Raw genomic sequence first — 18,032 nt, forward strand, 5'->3', positions numbered from 1 at the left:
CCAAGAGCCTTTAAGATACCAGCCCACTTGGGCATGGTCTCTTTAGCTTTAAAAAGGAGCAGCAGCCATGCACTCACTCTCTTGCTTCAGACTCTGCTTCAGGCTACTAGACTCCATTCCTGGTTGCGCTGAGGGCTGTTGTCTAGGACGGTGATCTGTAAGTTTTCCCTTTAAATAAATACCCTTTTATTAATCATAATTCCAAACTGGTGTAGGATTGTTTTGTGACTTACGCCTTCATCTGGCGCCCCAAGTTGGGCGCCATTCTGTAGACTGAGGTTTCTGTCTGCCCAGTTGCCCAGCCGTTTAGTCCCAGAGAAAATCACACAAAGGTCTCCATAAGTTATAAACTGATTGGCCTATTAGCTCAGGCTTCTTGTTAACTCTTGTAACTTATATTAGCCCATTATTCTAGTATATACTAGCCACCTTCTGCAGTGGGGCAGGTCACATCTTCCTTCTTGCATTTCTGGGCAGGACTGGGCAGGACAGGCTTCCTTCTTCCCAGAATTGTCCTGTTCTCACTGTCCTGCCTCTATTTCCTGTCTGGTTGTCCCGCCTATACTTCCTGCCTACCTACTAGCTAATCAGGGTTTATTTAAAACACAATTGACAGAATACAGAATTGTCCCACACCATTGTTCTATATTAATAACAAACCCACCAGGTAAAAGCTATCCTATGGGCCTTTTCTTACAGGAAAGATTGGCAGTAGTCACATAGTTAACAAAGTTATGTAATCTGAACTCCACGTAATCTGCCCTGTAATCTGTGTTCTGTTATCTGAATTTCTCTCCCAATACATAGGAAAAAAAAACAAGGAGCAATGGGATGTAACACTGAAAAGAAAACGTACTATGAACCTAATAGTAGAAGACAAGAACAAAAGGAAAAACAGACAGTGAAAGCAGTCTATCTCTGTGCCAAGGGAAAAAAAAAAAAAACAAGAGAGACTGTATTGGCTTTAAATTGAAGCTTTTTTCCCTCTTTCAATGACCTTCTATTATAAAAATGAGAATAATGAGATTCAGAGACATCTTTTCCTTCTAGTTAGAAACAGAACACAAATTATTCATAACTCAGCTACTTTTTTGCTGTGCTAAAATACCATAATGAAAGTGATTTAAAACGTGTTTAATTTGCCTTACAGTTTCAGAGAGTCAGAGTGCATGACTGCAGAAGGAAGGAGCAGCTGAAAGCACGTCTTAATATAAAATCATTAGACAGAGGAAAAAAAGTACTGGGAATCACAAAAGTTTTTGGAAGTCTGAAAGCCGAACACCAGTAACAAACTTCAGACAGCAAGGCCAAGCCTCCTAATACTGCCCAAAACAGTTCCAACAGCTGGGACAATGCATTCAAATATATGAGACTATGGGAGACATTCTCATTCAAACCACAATAACTAATACAATTCAATGCATTTCCAAATATATCCATTCTAGAAGAAATCTAGCAGGGAAGATAATTTCTATTTTGGAAACTCATATAAGAAACAGGAACAGCTCTCCAATCACTATCACATTTAATTAGAAATTTCCAGTCTCCATCAAGTTCTCTTAGACACTGAATGACCTCTTCTGCCCCAAAGGTATAACTTCTTTGAAGTATTAGCGAGAACAGTATGAGAATCTACTTGAATTTGTTTATGAGCACCCATAACAGGAGGCTTATAATCACCTGTCAACTCTGGATCCAGTGGTTATGACATCCTCTTCTGAGCTCCAAAAGCATGTGTGTGTGCACACAGACACACATCACACATAAATAAATCATAAAAATAAAGATCATCAACTTAATCTCTTCCCTCACCACAGATTTTCATTGTTATGATGTATTCTACTGTAAGTTGCTAAAGGGAAAATACTTTTCTAAAGTTATATGCTCCTGTTTCACTAATCTTTGCAAATGATATGTGGACAATATTTCTCATTCATAAAACAAAGTTATTACTTTCTATGGCATTATCTGAGATAAATATCTTACTTATAGGAAAAACAAAAACTCTTCCTAAACACATATCTTGTCTTGTATCGATTACAACATGTATTAAGGTATGAATCAAGGTGAAACCCAATTCTTCCTGCCTGCTAGACAGTTGGTTCAGCTGACAAGTACTTGTTAGCAGATGATGTCAAATGTTAAGTCAGACACTAGTGATCAAAAAAAAAAAAAAGTATCGTTTCTTAGAAAACAGATAAATCAAAGTGAACAAACAAATACAAGAGTACCTTAGTACAAAACGGTTTATATTTCATTAACCCTTTTATCCCAAGCTTCTGAGAGCCCATAGGATCTGCTAGCTTTAACTTTCCAGTTGCCCATATTCTCTTTTTGAAAGACAGGCAAATTTTCATACCTAATATCACTAAATACAAGCTCTCTGAGCAATGTGGGGGACTACAGAAGAAATGTACCTCCACTGAACTTGGTTTAGCAACAGCCTCATCTGCATGCTGTTTGCACCTTAGTTAATTATTAACAGGAGCACAGTAGTAAGCCAAAAGCTCTAGTAAAGGGAGGGAAGGATACAGTGAGTGAATACTAAATGTCTTCCCCAAGGAATTGGGTAAAGGTTCAATTATTCTGTATTCAATAAGATATTTCAGAAACCTCTGAAAAACAGACTACTTGGGCTTCCTAATAATCAAAATTTATATTTAAGCTTAGATTTGGGACATCAAACATTTGTAAATATTTTCATAAATTACTTTTCCTTCCTCCAAGATACATTTGCTGTAACACACAGAAATATTATTACTATAAAGAAAAAGGAGTTCAAATGCCTTAAAATACATGAATTCTTAATTCAATATTTGATAATCTCATATAATCAATCATCCTCTGCCTTACATGACTCCATGGGCAAAAGTAAGCCAAATACAACTTTTTACATAAATAAAATTTAAACGAATCTGTAGTCAATGAATTACAGTAGTTTTATTAAAGGATGAAAGCAGTTGTTAAACATTTACATTGACCCATACTGCTCATTTCAAATGAATTAACTTCCATAATTCAGTCTGAATTAAATTTCACATTTCATGTACAAAAATCCCACTACTCTGATACAAAAAATTCACCAATGTAAAAAAGAGAAATTCCCAATAGTCAAATGTCTTGAGAGGGAGAGGAGGCATCCTAAATTCTCAAATAAAATTATAGGTTCCAGAACAATTGTCCAGGATCCTCTAAAACCCAGAAAGACAAATGACAAATTCATGAGGAGGAGTTAAAACAGAGTGCGGTGAGAAAGACCAACTGACAGTGACACAAGGACCAACAGGTTCTTCTTAGAATACTTTCCCTTCAATTTAAAATAAATAGTCTCAGCACCTTACAGAGTACTGAGATAGTGATGTAGAGAAGGAGTAGTGCACACAAACTGCATATCTCTTTGGGTAATAACAGCATTTAAACCAAAATTTTACTTTTGGTGTATTAAATTCTTAATCATTGTGAAGAGTAAGAGAAAAAATTAAAAACTTACAACACTATATCAATCTTTCTTCTGGATAATACAAGATAGTAGTAAAATATTTGTAAGTAAAAACAATTAGGTATTCTGAAAATGGATATTCTTACAAAAAATTATAATTTCCTCTCAATATCTATATAAATTAAATACTTTTTTTCAGGGCACAGAAAACCTTACTACGAAGGGCAATGGCTCAGAACAAATAACAGATAAACATAGGAGGTTAGTTTTCAATAATTAAATTCATAATTCCATTAATCTACGAAATGGCCAAAAAGTTTAAAGAGCTATTCCATTTAACATGAACCAAACCACCAGTGAGTAAGGATGACTGAATGATTCTGCAACGTGATATGCTTATGCTTAATGACATCAATAGACAGTAGCAAACTCATAATAATAGATTAATTGCTGTGATGTTTATAAAACTATTACTTGGCTAAAATTTCATTAAACTTTGGAACTGACCATGATTCAGGAAAAACAAAAAACATAAAACATTCTTTTGCTAGTCAGGTATGCTTTAGTGCAAAGACAATTTTTTAAATATTATGTTTTTGTTTTTGCCACAGAAAAACATTTCAAAGCATTATTCACATTATTTTTCTTCCCTAAAGTTAACATTCTTTAATGCCATATGGATACATTTACTTCTGTTCATTTAAACATGCAAGTAAACTTTATAACATAGAAAACTGCTAAAGTAAAATAACCTCATTCCACTGTAAGGCTTTTTTTAAAAAAATAATAATAATAATAACATGGTGATGTGCCAAATAGCTGGCTGTGGCTCCTTATATCTTCAGAGAGAATCCAATTTAAGGCTTATCTTGAGTTTCTCAAATGCAGCGGTAAAACCTTGGGGTATAATCAAGAGTTAAAAAGGTACAGATGAAACCTAAGTGCGTGAACCTGTTGTGAGGATGCTGATGTTTGGTCCCTGATGGCAATGCACGGCTGCTCCTATAATCAGTCACAGCTCTGTCACTGCTGCTTACTGTGTCAACTAAGAGAATTTGCATCTAAAGTATTCAAACCATTTCAGAAAGAAATTATTGTGCTGCCTCCCCAAAAAACTGCCTAGCACCTTTTTTTTTTTTTTTTTTTTTTTTTGTTTTTCGAGACAGGGTTTCCCTGTAGTTCTAGAGCCTGTCCTGGACCTAGCTCTTGTAGACCAGGCTGGCCTCGAACTCAGAGATCCACCTGCCTCTGCCTCCTGAGTGCTGGGATTAAAGGCGTGCGTGCGCCACCACCGCCCAGCCCTAACACCTTTTTATTTCCTACATTCACAGTAAAATTTAGAGGAATATACAGAGATTTCTCACATGCCCACTACCCCAAATACATAGAGACTTATATTTTGCCTGGGATTACAAACCTATTCACGAAATAAGCTAGCTCTCAATTAATTAATTTTATTTTACCAGAGTTTATAGTGTTTTCTCATACATCTGTTCATAAGTGTATTAGATTGCATTTCAGTATTTCATTCTTGAAGGTTGTTATGATAAATGGCATTGTGTTTTCAAAAGCTATCCGTTCAGTGTTGGCTTATGAAAAGTTTGTTTATATTTTAAAAAATACTAATCATGTTCCCTGCAAAACTTCCATAAATGTTACTAATTTCAAGAGAGGTGCATGGGGTTAGTTCATTATATAAGAGATGACAATACCATTTGTGTAAAATTTTTTCACTTATATTTCTTCCTTCCTATCCTGTACTCTTGTTTTTTTTTTTTCTCCTCTTTTTGCATTGGATACAACTTCTAGCACAGCAGTGAAAGAAATGGTGATAAAAATCCTCCTCCTCAGTTCCTGACCAGGGCTGAAACGTATTTCTCACCTACATGATGTCAGGTGTAATTTTTTTGGTAGATAGTCTTTATTAAAGTAATATCCCCAATTTATCAAAGGTTCTTGTTATAAGTTGTTTTAGATCATTTTCATATATATAAAATATTTTTCATATATGTGTGTATATAAATAATTACTTAGTCGCTTCAAATCCCCAGTCTAATGAGTCCAATCTCTTTTCTACATAAATTTTTGAAGCTTATTCAGTGTTTTTAAGGAATATTTTATGCCAAGTGGTACGAACTGTAACTTTTGATAGGCACACGTAAAATATAGTAAAAAGGCCTATAAAAGGAGACAGAGGTGTCAGATCACAAATATCTCTGGTGATGGCCTCAGAATTTTAGTGAGGGGTTGCAATCCTGACTGAGTAGTGCAATGGGCAACGCTTATTTTCCCCTCAACTATAAAAGATGGAACTATAACAAACTTATCAAACAAATAATTTTCTCTGAAGGCTATCATAGCTGTGTGTTCAGGCCCCACTAGCTAACATTGAAAACTAGGTAAGAATTACCTTAAACAGCACAAAACACAGCCGGGTGGTAGGTGGCCAACATCCCCTTTACTTCCAAGCACTCAGGAGTCCGAGACAAGTGGATCTCTGTGAATTCGAGGCCAGCCTGGTCTACAGGAGCTAGTTCCAGGACAGGTTCCAAAAGCTACAGAGAAATCCTGTCTCAAAAAACACAAAATGAAAACAAACAAACAAACAAAAAGCTGAAACACGAATAAAAAGAGCAAAATGTTGAAAGATATGCCACTAAATTAATTAATTAGCACATCAACTATACAAATTATCAGTTACAAAGCTAAAAATTTATCTTAAAAAATACACATTTATCCAGATATAACATGTACATAAAGTTTTGTAGCATCTTTAACATACTAGAGGCCACTTGGAATTTATGAACAGACAAATGGTACAACTATAACAAATTTATACCATATAATAATGTTCAGTAGTAAAAAGAAATAAATATCAATCCATACAATCACCTCAATGAATGTCCAAAGAATTATGTTGGGTTACAACAGCTAATATCAAAAGATTACATATTCTATAATTCTATATAACAAACATGAAATAATAATAGCAGTGAACTAGAGAGATGATCAGTGACTGTCAAACATAAAGGTAAGTAGAAAATAATGTGACATGACAAAAGAACAAAGTAAGAGAATCTTAGTAAAGACATTATTCTCTATTTCAACTATGCATTTTTGAATATAATGAAAGTGATATTGTACCGTAAATTTTCAAGGTGTTGCTTTAGAGGGGAAAATGCAGGTCAATGCTCTACAAAATTCCAACACATTACTTCTTACACCTTTATGAGAACCTACAACTGAAATTAAGAAGCTAAATGAAAATAGTCAAATGTAGTCATGTGCTGAAGTACAATAAAAAGTCACTACTGTTCTCTTGTGCGAATGGTTTTTATTATTTAACAATTTCATGTATGTCTATACTCTATGCTGAAGCCTTTCCTCTCATGCTAAAAAGTTTCTGAATATCATCTATAGTGCCTCGGATAGTCACGCCTTGAGCATACTGTAGGAAAATTTCACCTGAAAGTTAAGTCATTGACTAATCAAAGTCTGTAATATATTGTCCTCTAAAACTATTCCAAGTTTAGGTTTTAAAATTTTTACAAGAACATATCACATAACTCATAAATAGTGTCCTTAACTAATTTACAGTAAAAAATTACAAATCTTCCTTTTATGTAACAATTAAAAGTAATTATGATTATGTTCTATATAATATATCTGTGTTTTTCTACCATAGAATATATGGAGCATGGTGGTTCTCAAGATTATCTTAATGCAATTCTTAATTATCTTCTGGTATAAGATCTATGTATAAAGATAGGATTGGTTCCAACTTCAATTAACCAATCTAGCTGCCAATGCGCTCTTCCTGCTGCTGCTATTAAGAATCAACATAAATATACAGTCACTTCTTGGCACTTTTTAAAAGGTCTTTTGATAACATTTTAGCAATGCGTAGGTTTTCGTTCAAGTTCAAAGAATAAACTCCTTTGAGTGGGTTATAAAAACTTGCATTTTTGAGAATAAACTATTTGACTTCTAGAAATGGCAAGATTATGTATTAACAATTATATCTCTAAAACTTATTTGGCTTTATAAAACCTATACTCCAATAAATAGGACTCTGTCAGAGAATAATGGCATATACACACACCCAAACCTAAAATTTACAGATGTGATAATGACTACTACCCAGAGTCAAGCATTTATATACAAAAAAGTTGTGCTTATAAATATTGTCCCCAAATTCACATTTTAAAATAAAATAATTCTTAATTGCCTTCTTTAGAGCAAAATAAGCACATGTAGTAATAAGCACCACTATTATTGCTGCTTTTCAAGACGTTGCTACTACAAATTCCTTAGAATAAAAACAGAAGTCTATAGATATAACCATTCAGAATTTATCAAATAAGCAGAAGGTAGACATTTGGAGAAGAAAGAGACCAGAGATAGGTAGAATTAATTTGAAAGGGGTAAGAAAGAGTCAATATGATCAACAGACATTATATGCAGAACTGAAAATGTAATCAACTTATTTTGGACACTTGATGCTAAAAAGAAAATAACACATATTGAATTTATATATCTACAAAGTAAATATGTTACTTATTCAGTAATTATATATTCAGGAACTTTGATGAGTGAACATTAATAAAAGATCATTCCATTGGTCTAACCAAAATGAGGCCAAAGTGTCTCAGAAGAATTTCAAACATCCCATCTCAAAAAGAAAGATTCTTAAGATAAATATTTAAGAGCTTACTTTAGTTTCTGGTCCATACACAGCTCTTCAACTATTGATACATTTCTCATATTAAAATCAGTTTTAGAGGGTGGGCTAACATTTTCAATTACATGATTATATTTTCTCCCATGAGACCACTGCAAATTTTCATAGACTTCACAAATAAAGCCACCTGAACTTGGTATTTTCCATTAGAAAGTGTATTAAAGATTTTTGGCAGATATGAGACTATTTCAGTTTTTAATTCTTCTTTAGTTAGACTCTATGGCTTGTGTTTTACAAAGAATGTCCAATTTATCAAAGTTGTTAAGTTTATTGGCATAAAGTTATATAACTACATCTATTTACTATTGCCTTAGTGACAACAAGAAATATACTCGCTTTCTTCTAGATCTTTACCCATCCTCAGATAACTCTGCCTTGGGACTTATCATTTTATGAATAATATCAACCATGTGCCATATGAGTTAGTACTCTATATGACCATTAATATTATGATGAAAAGTTTAAAAATACTTCTATTAATCTTATAAACTTTTCAAGTGTAAGTTTTCTGCAGTGAACCATGACCATGACTAACAGTGAGTTTTGAACTCTCCAAAAGGAGGATGGGGCTCCACAGTGATGATTCCTCCAGGACTAAGCTGAAAAACCACCATGTAAAGATAGGCTTTAGACTAAAAATTGCTAAGAACAATTTCAAGGTAGCTAGATAAGATAATCCAGTCTCACAGACTACTCTAGCGAGGACTTGAGACAAGTCTTGCACTTTCCCATTATGCAGAGACTGGAAAACAAATGATACAGTTACCTCCCCCAGGACTTGACAATTAACCTAAATTTTTCTTTTCAAGATCCCCTATTCTTTCACCCCCAAACAGCAGGAAATACATTTAGAAACCCAATGTCCACATTCCCAAGAGGTGGGGTGGATAATGCAGGTTAGTAATTAGTCACCAATTACAAATGAACACGTTTACTTATGTTTTCAAGGTCAAACAGAGATATAGTTTAGATAGGCAGGTCGTCATCAAGCACTTCAGAGATCTAAATTATATGGCATTTAAGATGTTTTAATAACATGGGTTCATTTTTTTCATAACAATGAGACATATCTACTCCTGGCATCATCAGTCTACTTTGGAAAAGATGATGAGCACTGAAGAAACTTCACATGGAAGCTACTTTCTTTGTGGCAAAAGCAAGCCACTGAGCAAGAAAGTGCTCATATCTCAATTGCTGACAGTATGCTATCCAAATTGGACAAGTAGGATACAAGAGAGAGTGACTACCATCCTTTGTCAAGACAAGGCAGGACAGCCTTTCAGAATATTCTGCTTCATAGAAAAGTCTGTCAGATACACTAAGGCCAAAAATAGATGCATCATTGAAAGGAAACTTGGGTGACTGTTAAGGAAGCCAGCTGGTTCTGTCATTTCTCACATTTTTTTTTTTTGGATGTTGCTTGCTTGCACTTCCTGATTACTCAGGTAATATTTCATTTTTGAGACTCTGATAGAGTTAAAGACGGTAATACTTATAGTTTTCCTTGTTACCAGAGTCAGAAAAGAAATTTTCTAAAGAAATATAAAGTGTATAAGATTGAGAGACATCTCCTGTTTTCTTTTGTTATTAACGGAGATCGCCTGAGGGGAGGTGTTGGCTGAAGCTGACCGGGACGTCTGGGGCTCCTCCCTTTGGTAATTTGGAGGCTGTCGTCTTATAGAGATGCTAATTCATGGCCTAGGGGACAGCCAGCAGACTAGCCAGCAAACCGGTTAGCAGCTGGCTAGCAGACAGGTGGGTGCAGACCCAACAAAATGCCACTCACCTGGTTACCTAGGAGACGGCCCAATGTGTGTCTCCCCCCCCCACCCCCGCTCAATTGCTGTGATGCTATAAAAACTGTTTGGAGAATAAATGAGGGATCAGATGTTGCCCTTCAAGGTAAAAAAAAAAAAAAAAAAAAAAAAAAGATTGAGAGACATCAAAATACAGTTTGGGTAATACAAGTTATAAAGTGAATCAGGCACTACCTTTTGACTCACCAAAATAGGATGGGTAATGGAGTATTTTCTCTGAATTTGTCAAACACTGATGGACTAGGCATTACTGATGTTTTTTGCCTGTATATATTAAATAAAGGTATTGTACTTATTGTATATAGTTTTCTTGTATTAGTCATAACCATTTTAAGAAAAAAAGGGGAAAGTGTAATATTTTGTTTGTGCTCTAACAAATAAAGCTTGTCTGGAGATCAGAATGTGGAGGTAGCCACTATTTAACCACAGATGCCATGTCGTGGTGGCACACACCTTTAATGACAGGATCTGGGGGAAGAAACAGGAAATGATACAGCTGGGCAGAAAGAGAAAGCAACAAGGCAGGGTGGAAACAGGATGTTGGCTGTTGTAGGGAGAGGGCCGGCTTGTTCTTCGCGGCCACCCGGCTAGCTTAGTCTAAAAATACCACACAGAAACTGTATTAATTAAATCAGAGCTTGGTCCATTATCTCTAGCCTCTTATTGTCTAACTCTCACATCTTGATTTAACCCATCTCTATTAATCTGTATATTGCCACGTGGCAGTGACTTACCAGGAAAGATCCAGCATGTCTGACTCTGGTGGCTCCATGGCAGCTCTCTCTCTGTGCTTTCTTCCTCCCAGCATTCAGTTCTGTCTTCCCTGCCTACCTAAGTTCTGCCCTATCAACTAGGCCAAGGCAGTTTCTTTATTCATTAACTAATGAAAGTAACACATAGACAGAAGAACCTCCTACACAATTTCCCCTTTTCTGTTTAAACAGAAAGGAAGGCTTTAATATAGTAAAATTACATATAACAAAAGTTATCAAGCAAAAATTAGTTATAATATTTATATCTACTTTATATTTTATAATAACTAAGGAAAACTATAACTATCTATTCTTCAACTCCATCAAAGACTCCAGAAAGATACAATATTACCTAAGTAAACAGGAAGTGCATTGTAAGCAACTTCCAGAACTCTAAAATTGACAGAGATATCTCGTTGCCTGGACAGTCACCCAAAGTTCTTCTGTACCATCGGGCATACATCTTCAGCCTACAGGCCCATAGTATCCAGCAGACTTTTCCATGAAGCAGGAAATTTCAAAGACAGTTCAGTCACTTTCTTCTGTGTCCTGCAGAATGTCTCTCAAATTCTTTCATGAAGCAGGAACCCCGAAGGATCATCTCACCTTTAGGCAAGTTCAGTAGTCATCTCTCTATGGGTACTACATGCAGTAAAGCAGTCCAGTCCAAGCAAGAGCAGTTTCTTGACCAAATGGCTAAGGAGCCTCTTCAATGCCCATCTTCCTCTTGAAGTAATTGGTGCTGCCAGAAACAGACGTGTCTCACCGTCATGAAAAGTCCTAAGTTATTAAAACATTTTAAATGCCATATTCTGAGGGTCTCTGAAGATTTGAAGAATACCTATATAACTGAAATATATCTCTATACATCTAGAAAGTCTAACATGACTACAATCTTGACTATTATAGATGAGTATCTATTAAGCTATATTTCTTAATTATATATTACATTCTTTTAAAATAAACTTTATTTTATGTGCACTGGTGTGAAGATGTCAGATTCCTTGGAACTGGAATTACAGACAGGTGTGAGCTGCCATGTGGGTACTGGGAATTGAACCCAGGTCCTCTGGAAGAGCAGTCAGTGCTCTTAACGACTAAGCCATCTCTCTAGCCTTATACATTATATTTTTAAATGAACTACACAATCACAATACCTTAATCAAGAGCAGAAATATACATGTAACAAAGTTGACCTTAAATTTGTATCAATAGAGCAAGATCCATACCAATGCAAAGTATTCATCTCTATAGCAGTCGGCCCCTTTTTGCCTAAGAAGTTGGTGAGGTAAGAACTGGCTGTGTTTTTTTCCTTTGCCTCTCTGATCTTTCAACAGTTATCCAGATATCTGATTCTGGGTTTTCATTATTAAGACCAATTAAAATTCACAGTACAGTGCTTCTTAGTCTTAAATGAAAGGCTAAATTAGAATTTTCCAAGTAGATATAGCTATCAGAAATTTCAGGTTGTGTAAAGACAGAGAACACATTTTATAACTTATGTGAGACAAATTTAATGGCCTAATATTGTACAGAAACACAACTGAAAGAATGTGTACTCTTCTTTCCTTTCTCCTTAAAGTATCTTTCTGTGCAGTATCTGCAGGTGTTTGCTGGGCTGCATGCAAGTGTGTGCATGGGTATGGACATGTGGGGTCCGAGGTTAACATCAGTAGTCTTTCTTGACTGCTCTCTACACTGATCATTTAGAGGAAGTCTCTCACTTGCTCTTATGGCTACTTTAATCAGTCAGTTTGCTCCAGGGTTCCCTACTTATGCCTTTCAAGTGCTGGAAGTACAGACAGTCCACCTTGCACACCAGTAATCTGGTCCTCATAATTGTGAATCAAGCCTTTTAAATACTCAACAATCTCCCAAGGCCCCAAAAATCATGTATTCTTAGGATATTGGATAGTTTTCTACATATGTCACTTAGAAAATGTTAGATTTAAACTATTGTGTTGTTTAAATTTTCTGTATGTTCCAACTTTTTTCCTCACCAGTCAATGCATTATTGAAAGGAGTATGGAAATCTCCAACTATACATGGATTTATTTAACTATTAATTGAGTCAGTTTTTCATTGTTATCTTCTCTGTGATTTCAAGATCTGTTATTAAGGACATGAACAATTAGAATTATTATGCCTTGCTGAAGATTCACTCCATTCATCAGGATATAATGATCTTATCAGAACTAGTAATACTCCATACAATAACCTCTAATATTAATATAACCAGTCTGACTTTCATTTGAATAACTGCCACTATTATCAACAGGAAGTAAATACTGCTATTCATATTTCTAAATGTCCAAAGAGTTAATTTTCATTTTCTTCAAATAATAGTTTAGAATTATACTGAATTTTTTCTTCCAGAACTTTAAAGTTATTGCCCCATTATGTTCTACATTATGTTATTTCTTTTCTAAAATCTAAGATGTCTGATTGGAGAGATGCCTAAAAGGCTAGGTACTCCTGGGCATGCACTAGAGCTGGAGAATCTGCAGAACCCACATAAATACCAAGTTTGAGCATATACCTGTAACCCTAGCAGCACACATATGGAGTCCTAGCTCACAGGCTAGCCATGATAGCTCATTTGTGGGCATCAGTTTAATGATGAGATCTATCACAAAAAAAGAATGTGTGGAATACTAGAGGAAAATACCATACACTCTGACCTCCACATGCACAAGAGCTAGCAGCATCCTCACACACATACACACACACACACGTACACACAAGCACGCAAGTACACACATCCATACACACAAACAAACAAAATAAAAAGAAACAAATAAGTAATATACAATGTCTTTTCCTGTTTCACCTGCCTTTAAGACTCATTCTGAGTAAAGTAGCCTAGATGCAGAAAAACAAACATCGCACATTTTCTCTCACTTGTGAATGTTGGCTTTGAATCTTCAGATACGTGTATGTGTGTTTCACTTAAAATATCCAGAGAACAGAAAATCAGTAAGGCATTGTACTGGCTGGTTTTGTGTCAATTTGACAAACTAGAATCATTCAGGAAGAGGGAAACTCAATTGAGAAAAGCACAGAGATTAGATTGTGGGCAAGCCTGTGGTGCATTTTCTTGATCGATGATTTATGTGGGAGGGGACAGCTCACTCAGGGCAGTGCTATCCCTGGCAGGTGGCCCTGGGTGCTATAAGAAAGTAAGCTGTGTAACATGTAACATGTAACAGGAGAAAGTGAGGAAGCACCTTCCTCCACACCCTCTGCATCAGTTCCTATTTCTATGTTTCTGCCTTGAGATTTCTGCCCTGACTTTACTGTAAGATGAAATAAATGTCTATCGTTCTCAAATTGTCTGTGGCCAAGGTGTTTTATCACAATAGGGCCATGCAAAGAGCCATGGTAGTACAAACACACACACACACACACACACACACACACACACACACACACAGGATTTTGAAATGGAGTTGCCCTACAACAGTGACTATGCTGCAGAGTTAATGTCAACTGCATAAAGCAACAATCACCTGAAAAGAGGGAACCCTGAATGATAAAATGCCTCCATACAATCAAACTATAGGAAGGCAAGACTATCTGGCATTTTTTTAACTGGTGATCAATCAGGGAAAGTCCAGTCCACTGTAGGTGGGAATAGCCCTGAGCTGGTGGTCCTAGGTTTTATTTAAAAAGCAGGGCGAGCTAGCCATGAGCAGCAAGCCAGCAGACAGTGCTTCTCTGCATCGACTCCTGCCTCCAGGTTCCCAACCAGTTTGAGTTCCTGATTTGGCTTTTCTTGATGTACTGTATTCAAAATATGGAAGTCAAATAAGCTTTTTCCTCTAAAAGTTCTATTTTTTCATGGTATTTCACCACAGCAATAGTATCCCCAAGACAGTGACAATTTACTACTAGATACCATAGGCTATCAAATTTAAAACCTTTGAACTCTTTCCAGTGAGGTCCTTAGGCAATGCAATACTGCAAGCATAAGCAAGAGCATGCAAACTCACAATGAATAAGCAAAATTGGCCACAGCAACCTATCAGCGTACTAAAAGCACAGTAACTAATGGCGTGCACTCCTAGCCAATCACAACACACCAGCAATGACCGCCGGTTTCAAAAGGACCAACTAAAAACATCCCTGTGGCAACTTAACCCTATTAAAGCCCCCAACACTTTTACAATAAAGAGCTTCTGCACTGGAATCTCTTGCACAGAGTCTATGTTATTGCCTCTGCATGTAGCACAATAGGCAGCAGCAACAAACCCACAACAAACTGGTGCCCAACATGGATGGACCTTTTCCTTTTGCTTGGTTTTTTTTTTTTGGTTTTTCGAGACAGGGTTTCTCTGTGGCTTTGGAGCCTGTCCTGGAACTAGCTCTTGTAGACCAGGCTGGTCTCGAACTCACAGAGATCCTTTGCTTGGTTTTGGAGTCCTCCTTTCTTTCTTGTTTGCTGCCCCGGCTGCTGTCCCTATCCTGAGTCTCCGATGGCTCTTGAGTTCATCCCCTTCATCTGTTTTCAGTGAGCTGCCCCTGACTTTTTGTTTTCTACACTCTTTCCCAACTCTACATTTCCTTGCTTTCCAGTTTGTCTTCCTAGTTAGAAACTCTCCATCATGATGCAGTTAATCCCGGCACTTCCACATAAGGGCTAACCACCCAGGAGGTAGAACCAACAAAGGACCCTCCAACCTGTCCTTTTCACCAAGAGACACTGTGTGAGCACATGGCCATGGCCTGACAAACCGCAGATCCCCCAACACTACTACTGACCCTTTTCCCTCCATGTTCCTATTTGTATGTACTCCCTTGCAGCCAGAGAGGAACTGCCGACTTTTGCCCGGGGTCACTCTCCAGGACTGTCTGAGGTTCTCTTGCTTTATGGGAAGTCCTGACCACGCTTCTAGAGTGGACTTTTGGAACTTTTCTCTCTGCTTCTCTCCCTAAAAATTCAATACTTACGAGACCTCCAGTTAAGAGCCATCAGGGCAGTGGCCGGTCCAGTAATTCACAGAAAGGCTTTGGCTGTTCCACTGTGATAGATCCCCTTTCCCTTCCAGGATTGGAACTTTCTCCTCAGAGGGCCGCTACTTCGACTAGCTTGACCCTGGAGCTGAGCACAGGCACCAAGACGCAGTTGCTGCCGCTCAACCCATGTCGTCTTCTGGCTGCTTTCTTCTTTGCTGGCCCCTCCTCACAGACTCCCCTTGTCCTCCTGGAGCCCATCATGAATGGTGTCCCTTCCCCAGAGGATAGGGCCTTCCCTTCTCTGCCAATACTGCCACCATCCCCTCCCCCAGGTTGACAAGAGTTCTGTGAGTCCCATGCAAGGGCTGCCTTGCCTGCCGTTTTTGCCTCTACCTGAACTCCCACCCACAATATGCAGAGCCTGGAACAGAAGCTGCCTTTTCTGGCCGTTTTGCTGAGCTATTCCTGCAGCACGTCGAAGCTGAAGTGAAACGGGCCTTGGTCTCACCCTCCCCAACTGTCTTGGCCCCCATCTGAGCCCTGGTGTGGAGACTGCACCACCACATGATTGTCCCTTGAATGCTGCAGGGTGGGCGGGTCCCTAGCTGTGTTGGGCCTATCCTATCTTCTGAGGACTCAGCTGCCCTGCTTCCTTCCTCAGTCGCTTCCTCCTCTACAACATCCTCAAAGTCGAAGCTCAAGAAAAGATTTTCCTTCCCTTTAGTGGGTCTCTCAGTCTTCTGTATGAGGCAGCCTGCACTGGAGAGGGGCCGTAGACTCTTCCTCCCCAGCTGGGCCTCTGGCAACCACATCAGGCCCTCCAGTCCTAGGTGGAAACAGCAACTCCAGTTCCTCTGGTGGTGCTGGGCCAGTTGGTAGGAAATTGGCTAGTGATGGCACATCCCCTGGGGAAAGATGGACTTCCAGCTTTGAGAGGCTGAGACTGAGTCATGGAGGGGAAACCTTGAAAGACGGAGCAGGAATGGTACAGAGAGCTGCTAAGTTTTATGGGGGCTGAAGAAGCTACCCCTGACCCAGCAGGAGTGGGATGCGGAGGAGGGGCAGCTGGGCTGACCTCAGGAGGAGGCCCTTCAGAGTACATTCTGGAGATAACTGATGCACTTCATGTCAAGGCCTGGGTATCTGACATCCAAAAGTGCCTAAGCCCAGGATCCTGCCCTGCTATCAGCCCCCATCCCGTGACGCTTCCCCTGGTCCTTGGGAACTCCTTCCTCACAAAGGATAACACAGACAGCCAGGAGGTTCCCTGACTGAATCATTCAGAGAGTCTGCCCAGCTAGGATTTACTGCTGGGACCTAGTGAGAGTAATAACTATCTGTTACAGGGAGCTAATGGGGGCCTTTCCGACTGCAGGTGGTCAGCCTCCTTCTCCCCTAGTTCTGCCTCCATTGCTGCCTCCCACTCTGGCTCACTGGAACGGCTTCCTCCGGAATTGCTCCCTGGCATTCCCATTGAAGAGGGGCCTCCAGCAGGAACAGTTCATGTCTTCCCACCTCCTTACTCTACCCTCTCTGGATACTCCAGAAGCAGCCACAGGGTCACTCCTATTCCAGGAGGAGTCATAGGGCACTGATTATAGCCTTGGTTCCATGGCATACTCTCTCAACTCAAGGCTGCCCAGTTAGTGCTGGAAGGAGACATTGGCTCCCGTGGTGTCTTCCTGGTACATCAGAGTGAGAAGATGTGGTGAATATGTCCTCACTTTCAACTTCCAGGGCAAGGCCAAGCACCTGTGCTTGTCACTGAATGAGGGTCAGTGCTGGGTCAAACATCTGTGGTTCCTGCCCACTTTTGAAATGCTTGAGCACTTCCAGGTACATCCCATCCCTCTGGAGTCTGGAGGCTGCAGTGATGCTGTCCTTGTCAGCTATGTGACCTCCCAGCAGCAGTAGGGCTGGGAGCAGGCTGGGAGCCATGCAGGGCAACCAATGTTACCCCGATTCTCCTTATTTTGAGCAAATACTCAGACAATGGACCATACAGCTTCAAACCCAGTATGATTGGTACTCCATGCTGAAGGCAGTCTTTGACCCCTCAGTTTCCTCTGATGGCATTCTGCTTATGATGCTGCAGCAGAGACCCAAGCCTGTATAAATTTGCAATTTGGACTTAATATTACCCTTGACATGTTTGCTGGCTATGGATAATACACTGATCCTGTTTCACAATCCATGATTGGCCTACATGCCTATTTCCAACATGTGTCCAACCTAGTTTTCAAGGCCCTCAAACTTTGTATGCGCCAGGACATTACAGGCTATTTCCGCAGTCCTGTCCAGTAGGCTTTTGATCCATTTCCAAAATT

At 38.6% G+C, this 18,032-nt stretch overlaps 1 protein-coding gene and 1 pseudogene across 8 annotated transcripts in view; one reads left to right on the top strand and one right to left on the bottom strand.

Annotated features, from left to right (window-relative positions):
- Fam172a (family with sequence similarity 172 member A) overlaps nucleotides 1-18,032 on the bottom strand; it is a 442,895-nt gene that overhangs the window by 350,445 nt on the left and 74,418 nt on the right. The window lies entirely within an intron of this gene.
- Nucleotides 15,965-17,821, top strand: LOC119808813 (annotated as a pseudogene).

The sequence above is a fragment of the Arvicola amphibius genome, chromosome 3 (assembly GCF_903992535.2).
Source record: "Arvicola amphibius chromosome 3, mArvAmp1.2, whole genome shotgun sequence".
In the NCBI taxonomy this organism is placed as follows: domain Eukaryota; kingdom Metazoa; phylum Chordata; class Mammalia; order Rodentia; family Cricetidae; genus Arvicola; species Arvicola amphibius.